Below are 8321 nucleotides of genomic sequence, written 5' to 3' on the forward strand. Positions count from 1 at the left end.
TTTCTGACTACAGAAATGCTAAGTTGTTACAAGTGAAATTTCCCAGTGTATTGTTGTATTCCCAGCTCCTTGTGGTGTGGAGTTTACCCAGAACCTGCTCTCTGCCATTAAACTTTGTGAAACTTGCAGAAGTTTTTTTGAAGAGGCGGCTAAAGGGCTGGAATACTCTGATGGCTGAAGGTTTTGATGGGTCTTGAGTTTCAGAGAGAATGAGGGGCCGAGACTCTCAGATCCACTACCGCCTTTCAAATGGAGTCTGGATGAACATGGATCAGGCATAATTTAGGGATGGGTGGGGTGGGGAGTGGTTTCACGCCTCCCTCCTTCCACACACATACACCCACCCTTATAAAGTCGCCGTGCGTTGAAGGTTCAGATAGTCAGTAATTGTATCTGCACCTTCTTTTGTTCCCTATTTTTCTCACACACTCTCTCTCTCTCTCTCTACCCACTTCTTGACTCCCAGCCCTGCCCCCCCCACCTCTGTGCATGATCCCAGTAAGCATTCTTGGGGTGGCACAGTGGCTTAGTGGTTAGCACTGCTGCCTCACAGCGCCAGGGACCTGGGTTCAATTCTGGCCTCGGATGAGTGTCTGCATGGAGTTTGCACATTCTCCCCGCATCTGCGTGGGTTTCCTCCGAGTGCTCCAGTATCCTCCCACAGTCCAAAGATGTGCTGGTTAGGTGAATTGGTCATGTTAAATTGCCCGTAGAGTTAGGTGCTTTAGTTAGAGGGTGTGGGTCTGCGTGAGTTACTCTTCTGAGGGTCGATGTGGACGGGTTGAAGGTCCTGTTTCCACACTGTAGGGAATCTAATCATTCCAGCAAAACAATCCAATGTTCACTTCCCCAACCTTTGTTGGAGGAGAAGCAAAAAATACACACACACAGACGACAACCTGTTGCAGTAGATGCACCTGTAGAATAAATCACAGCCAGCTGGTATTACAGTGTTTGGAATCATATAACAGTGAATGGGAGTTCGCTTTATAAAACAAAGCTCTGCAATTCACAATTCACAGCCAAATTGTGTTTATGAAATGCACATTACAGGAGAACTATCTGCACTCAAATCCTCTCACTATGAAGGCCAGCATGCCATTATATTCCTCACTGCCTGCTGCACCTACATGCCAACCTTCTGTGACTGTTCCACCATGACACCCAGGTCTTGTTGTACCTCACCTTTTTCGAAACTGCCTCCATTCAGATAATAAATTGCTTTCCTGTTTTTGTGACCAAAGTGGATAACCTCACATTTATCCACAGTAGAATGCAATTTCCTTGTATCTGCCCACTCAGGTAGTCTGTTCAAGTCACCCTGCAGTCCCTTAGCATCCTCCTCACAGCATACACTCCACCCAGCTTAGTGTCATCTGTAAATTTGGACATATTGCATTCAATTCCTTCATCCAAATCATTAACGTATATTGTGAACAGCTGAAGTCCCAGCACTGAACCCTGCAGCACCCCACTCATCACTGCCTGCCACTCTGAGATGACCCATTTATTCCAAAGTCTGCTAACTGCCAAACAGTTCTCTGTCCATGTCAATATATTACCTCTGACATCTCACTGATATCACTGACTCCTGCTCCGGTCACACCTTGATTTGAAGATTCTTATCCAAATCCGACCACATCCACTTGTAGCCTTGCTTCTCCCATTCTCTGTAACTTCCTCCAACCCTTCAACTCTCTAAGGTTGCTGCTGTATTTCAATTCTGGCCCTTTAAAATGTTTATGCTGGTCTTTGGCTTCTTACACATTCCCAAATTTAATCAATGCTGAATTGGTGGCCATGCCTACAATCTCCAGGGTTCTATGATCTGGAATTTCTTCCCTGAATATCTGCACTTCTTTACCACTGTCTCCTCCATTGCTACTCCTTAAAGCTTACCACAATCCCCTGTCTAATATTTTTTCATGTAACTCAGTGTCACTATTAAATAATTATGGTCTTATAAATGTCCATAGGACAATCTTTCTATTTCACATCCTATATGCAGTCGCTGTTGTTGACAATGTTGCTTTACTTCTGTTTGAGATGGGTAGATGAGTGATGTTAACATCACTGGGTGGCTCTGCTATTTGCAAATGCTTTTCTCTGATCTCCTAGTGTAAACTAGACGGGGGATGGGGCTATCAGCAGGAAAATTGCAGGAAGTACAGAGAATCCTGGCAGAATTACCCAAGAAATAAATCCTTCAGAAATTAGAGGTGGGGGAGCAGTGTGGGTTGTGATGGTATTCTTTGCTTGGGTCTGGCAGGACAGGACAATTATATATGGGAGTTTGATAACAGTAGTTTTTGCAACCAGTTTTCTCATTCCCTGCCTGGGATGTGAACATTCCTGGCAGAGGTATCATTTTATTCCTTTCAGAAGCTGTTCCACAGAAAGCCCATTGGATCTTCAGAAATCTGCTGCCCAACTGGTGGTTGAGTTCAGTGAGTGCCCGTGGAGTTAAGATCCCGATTGAGGAAGACATAAATCATTCAGCAGTATCGTGAGGGAGGCCATTGTTGATGCAAGTACACCTCCCCAACTCTCAGAAAAAGGGGAGACAATAGCCTAGTAGTACTATCACTGGACAATAAATATAATGCTGAAAATGTGTTGCTGGAAAAGCGCAGCAGGTCAGGCAGCATCCAAGGAGCAGGCGAATCGACATTTCGGGCATGAGCCCTTCTTCAGGAATGATTCCTGAAGAAGGGCTCATGCCCGAAACGTCGTTTCTCCTGCTCCTTGGATGCTGCCTGACTGCTGCGCTTTTCCAGCAACACATTTTCAGCTCTGATCTCCAGCATCTGTAGTCCTCACTTTCTCCTATTAATATAATGACCTAGATAATATTCCCTACAGTGTGGAAACAGGCCTTTTGGCCCAACAAGTCCACACTGACCCTCCTAAGAGTAACCCACCCAGTCCCATTTCCCTGTGACTAATGCACCTAACACTATGGACAATTTAGCATGGCCAATTCACCTGTGCTGCACATCTTTGGACTGTGGAGGAAACTGGAGCACCCAGAGGAAACCCACGCAGACACGAGGAGAATGTGCAAACTCCACACAGACAGTCATCCAAGGCTGGAATTGAACCTGGGACCCTGTGAGGCAGCAGTGCTAACCACTGAGCCACCATGCCGCCCCTAATACTCTGGGGACTTGGGTTCAAATCTTGCCTTGCAGATGATGGAATTTAACTTCAATAAAAGTCTGAAATTAAGACAATAAATGTCAATTGTTGGGAAAACCCAACCTGGTTCACTAATGCCCTTTAGGGAAGCAAACTGCTGTCATTACCTGGTCTGGCTTACATGTGACATGGACTGACTGACTCTTAAATGAACTCTGAGCAATTAGGATGGGTAATAAGTACTGGTGTAACCAACGGCACCACATCCTGTGAATAAATAAAGGAAAGTGACCAGAGTGAGTGCTATTGGAGTGAAGTTTTCAAATATTGATATTGTGGGGATGAGGGTGCCATGGAGGCCAGAGACAAGACTAGCTCCCCCCACCCCGTCCTATGTCCAATCTCTCAATTGTGCAGTGATTAATGCAGGGTAAGGGACTCCCCCGCCTAACCCCCAATTCTCCAGTTGACAGTCTGCCCATACCAGTCAAGTCAACTGACTTCTTCTTGTTCTACCTAGAGCTAACTCAATGCAGTCTGAGTAGGGATAGGCTATTAAATTGTTTTTAATTGACCACTTAAGTGCCTCAATCATGCCTCACCATGGAAGAACTTGGTCCTTCCTGCATAGAACTTAATATCCATATGAGGTGAGAAGCTAGTAGGGTTCTGATCTAAAACCACCTTGCTGATTTAAGTTTCCTTTCTACCTTGTGGCTTCCTGCCTCTGAGTCCAGAGTATACCACACTGTGTGCCAAAAATATTCCCTAGTATTTTTGGTCAGGATTACTAGGATTTTGATCCAGCAATAATGATCGAATCTCCAATAAGTCAGGATGATGAGTGTCTTGGAGGTGAACTTGCAGGTGGCAGTGTTCCCATATGTCTTCTGCTTGAGGTGGTGGAGATCACATATTTGGGAAGTGCTGCTGATGAAGCCTTGAAGCAATGCATCTTGTAAATGAAATACACTGCAACTGTGATGTGCTATCTCACCCTGTTTTAGCTGACACTTTGACAAAACAGAATAAGTGATAAGTTGCACTTCATTTAATATCAAGTGAGTTTCAAGCGGTTTTTCCTTCTGCTTTCCTTAAAGAAAGTGAAGTAGTTCATTTTTCAAGAGATAATTTGAAGTCTTGAGTTTGTTTATATTACGTTGCACCTGACAACAGCAGGTAATATTTTATGCATGAAAGTGGCACTAATAATTCACTTCTGTTTGTAGGTTTGATCTTCAACTTTCTTTCTAAAGGAATCCCATTTCCCTTCACATATGAGCCAGTGAGATGCATCCTGCTTTAAAATCAGAAAATGATGAGTTCAATCACCTTTCAGACACTAGCATAAATTCCCATCTAGCTCTCCCAGTGCAGCACGGCACTGTCAGAGTGCTTCATTTGGATCCAAGCATTAAACTGTGCCCCGGTCTGCCCTCTCAGGTCTGCCCACAACTCATATTCCTTCTGATTTTGATTTCTATTGTGCAGACCTCTGAGGTCATTGTGCAGCAGTGACTTCTGAAATCTGTACTGGGATTGATGTCAGCACATCAATGTGCAGACCCTTGGAATGGCTGCAGTGGAGCTTAGAAAAAAAACTGCTCATAACCACAATTTTGAAAAACACTCAGGGAGTTCTCCCCAGTGCCTTGGCTAATTTTTATCCTTTAACTGACACCACTTAGAATAGACTTATTATGTGGTTCGAATCACCTTCTTGTTTTGAGCCTTGCAGACACAGGCTAGTTGAACACAATCAGCACGATCCTCACCGTGAACGGACTAAGTTGTGATGTTTGATTTGGTCCAGCAGTCTTTTGGATATACGCCCTACACATCTAGCACCGCACCAGATCTGAAACACATATAGTGCATTGCATATTTCTGTTGTAGGCAAGGATGCTATTGACATTTGCACTATGCCACTCAATCATGAAAATCTAGATGTGTCACCACTTCATCAAACTCTTGAACGTAGTAAACTGATGTTGTTGAGCTCAGTTTCAATGACATCAACTATGGTCACATAGGTGACGTTGCCAACATGATCCTGTCTTGGTCTAGCTGTTGCTAACACCCTTGTTGGTTACATTTTTGATCAAATGTCACTAATATTTTATTCCTTGCAAGGTTCCAATACATGCATGACGTGTTTGCTTTGTTTGAATCTGCATCTGCATCTCAGGTCTGCCCACAACTCATTTTCCTTCTGATTTTGATTTCTATTGTGCAGACCTCTGAGGTCATTGTGCAGCAGTGACTTCTGAAACCTGTACACTGCTCAATAAACTCCATCCTGTACTTTTAAAAAACTGTTGAAATGGAGTGATCAAGTGAGCTCCCTTTCCTTAATTTATTAGTTGAGAAACATATCATTTGCTCCTATATTATTATCTCCTGGAAGCCTATGTTGACTCCTTATATACCTGTTGGTGTTCCCACAATTCCAGGTGCTACAATATCAACCTGTTGTCAATCTTGTTAATAGAGCCCTAGTCGCTTGTTCACTGTGCAAGCTTGATGCTGAGGTAAGGAATGCCAAAGCTACTCTGCATTATATGAGATCCCATGATCAAATCATCACTTGTTATATATTGCACAGATTCATGATAGCATCTTTAGCCACCAGTTTTTGCCCAGAATGGTATCCACTCTACCTCAGATTACCCAGGAAAATGATGGTGTCTAAAAGTTTGAGCAAGAGCTGAATCTCATGTTGTTGCTTTACAGGAGTGGTGTTTGTCACTAACAGGCTACTGCCATCAATCCAAGAGTACATTGCATCAATCACACAAATGATAATGTAATGTGGTATAATGTGATGTGATATATGGGTACCAGTGCCTAAATGAAACAAAGTATGTGAATTACATGTCCCAATGACTTGTGGATTGTATCATACAACATGTCCCCTTTACCATCTACAACAGGCAGCGTGCTTATCATACTCAACTTTGCAAACCTCAGATCATCATAGTTATAAATCAGCATAGCATAGATTATTGTTCAAAAAATTTAATTAGATATTGAATACTATCAGATACATTACGATCAAGGAAAGGCTTTCTAGAAGCAACTTTCTTTTATTTATTTGCCCTCCAAGTCTCTGCCTGAACTGATTGTGGGTTTGGGAGTGTGAAATTGAACTATGTGAATAATGGTTCCAGAGAGCTAGAACAGGCATAACAGGCTAAATTACCTCCAAACTTCAGACCCTGACCCACTCTATCCCCATTGGAAGGGGAAACTATTTAAGTTTCTACATTCCAGATCACCTTCTAGAGTCATATGATGCAGCATTAGCATGTTTAACTATTATAAGGACAGAGCGATACAATGCTGCACTCCTTCAGTCAGATAGTTTGCTAAAATTCAATGTTAAATTGCAAGATGCAAAATTGCCGCGGATGTAATAACATAAATGGCTATGTTCCTGGACTAGTGAGTCATGACCCATGAGCTCTACTGCCATTATGGAAGTGGGACAATTTACAATCAAATTTAAAAAGCTGATGTCAGTAAAAGTGACCATGAAGCTGACAGATTGTTACAACAGATTAACTAATTCATTAATCATGGAATGATTTGACTGATGGATTTCCAAGAGCTACTTTGCAAGTCCCACTCCTCACGTTTTCTCCTGAACTTTACAATTCTTTCTTCTTCAGGTCCTTGTGCAATGTCCTTGTCAAAGCTGTGATTGAACCTGCCACCATCAGAATCTCAGTCAGCACATTCTAGCACCCACACGCTCGCTGCTGCAATAATAAAAATAAATCCCCAGTTTGCCTACAACTCCTTTGCCCACCTTTAATCAGGAAATAAAAGCAAAGTAATGTGAATGCTGGAAATCTGAAATAAAAACAGAAAGTGCAGGAGAAACTCAGCAGATCCGGCAGTATCTGATACGACTCTTCTCCAGAATGCCCTGAAAAAAAATCATAATGAACATGAAATGTTAATTATTTCTCTCTTGACAGTTGCTGCTGGATTTCTATTTCTTGAGCTTTCCACTAACGGGAGCAGTTTCTCCAAATTCACATTGTCTTCATGATTTTGAAAACCTCAGTCAGACCTCTTCTCAACCTTCTCTTCGCTACAGAGAACAATCTAAACTTCATCAATATATCTCTGTGACTGAATTATCTCATCTTTATAACCATTGTCCCAAACCATTTCTGCATTCTTTCCAAATGCCTTCATAGCCTCTGTAAACTGAACACCCTACTCCTATTGAGGCCAAATTAACGCTTTTGTAACAGCTGGTTGAAACTTCTTTGCTTTTATGCCATGCTTCCAGTTATAGAGCCAAGAATCTCATCTGTGTTAATTGTAATGTTCTCAACATGGCCTGTCTCTTTCTGTGGTTCATGTTTATCTACACACAGATCCCCTACCTCTGCATTCTCCATAGAACTGAATCCATTATTTTGTATTGTCTCTTCTTCTTCTTTTCCTTCAAGGTCTTCTTAATCTTCCATCATTAGTGAGTCCGGGCCTCCATGTAACTCCAGTCATGTATTGATGTGGTTGACTTTTAATGGTCACTGAAGTGACCCAACAAGTGCCTCCCATTCAACACATTGTTCTGAGAAAATTTCCAGTCACCTGTCCCAAGGCAACTGGAGACAGAATAATTAATGCCAGTGACAACTGGAGGTTAATTGTTTTGAAGGTAAATATAATCAATGTTTAGTCAGGGGAAAGGAAATATTTGTTATACAGGTAACTCCACCACCCACATTCTCTGTCATTTTCATGCCCAATTTTGGGCAAAGTAATCAAAGAGACTCAGTAGTTTAATTGCCGAGAAGAAAAAGGAATATCAGGAAGTGTCTTCAAAATATTTCTGTCATGGCACCAGTGCTTTCAATTTTCATTTGTTTAAGTGCTTTTGGACTCATTTCATCTGTTGCAGTAAGTAGCTTAAGTTGTCAGTCATTATGACATTATTGTCCTCCACTATCTCCTTCAATTCAGTGAGGAGCTATTGGCAATTTGGCAATGATGATTGTTCATTAACATTTCTGTCTAAATATTGGCAGTTTCAACAACGTCGTCCTCTTTCATTGCAAAATTGGCTAGTTCATTGATAATATGCTAATTGTAACAGTTGACAGTTTGCTGCTGAGTCAGAAAGCTGTGAGGGTCAAGACTTGGTTGAAAGATTTAAACATAAA

Source organism: Hemiscyllium ocellatum, chromosome 13, assembly GCF_020745735.1.
Source record: "Hemiscyllium ocellatum isolate sHemOce1 chromosome 13, sHemOce1.pat.X.cur, whole genome shotgun sequence".
NCBI classification, from domain to species: domain Eukaryota; kingdom Metazoa; phylum Chordata; class Chondrichthyes; order Orectolobiformes; family Hemiscylliidae; genus Hemiscyllium; species Hemiscyllium ocellatum.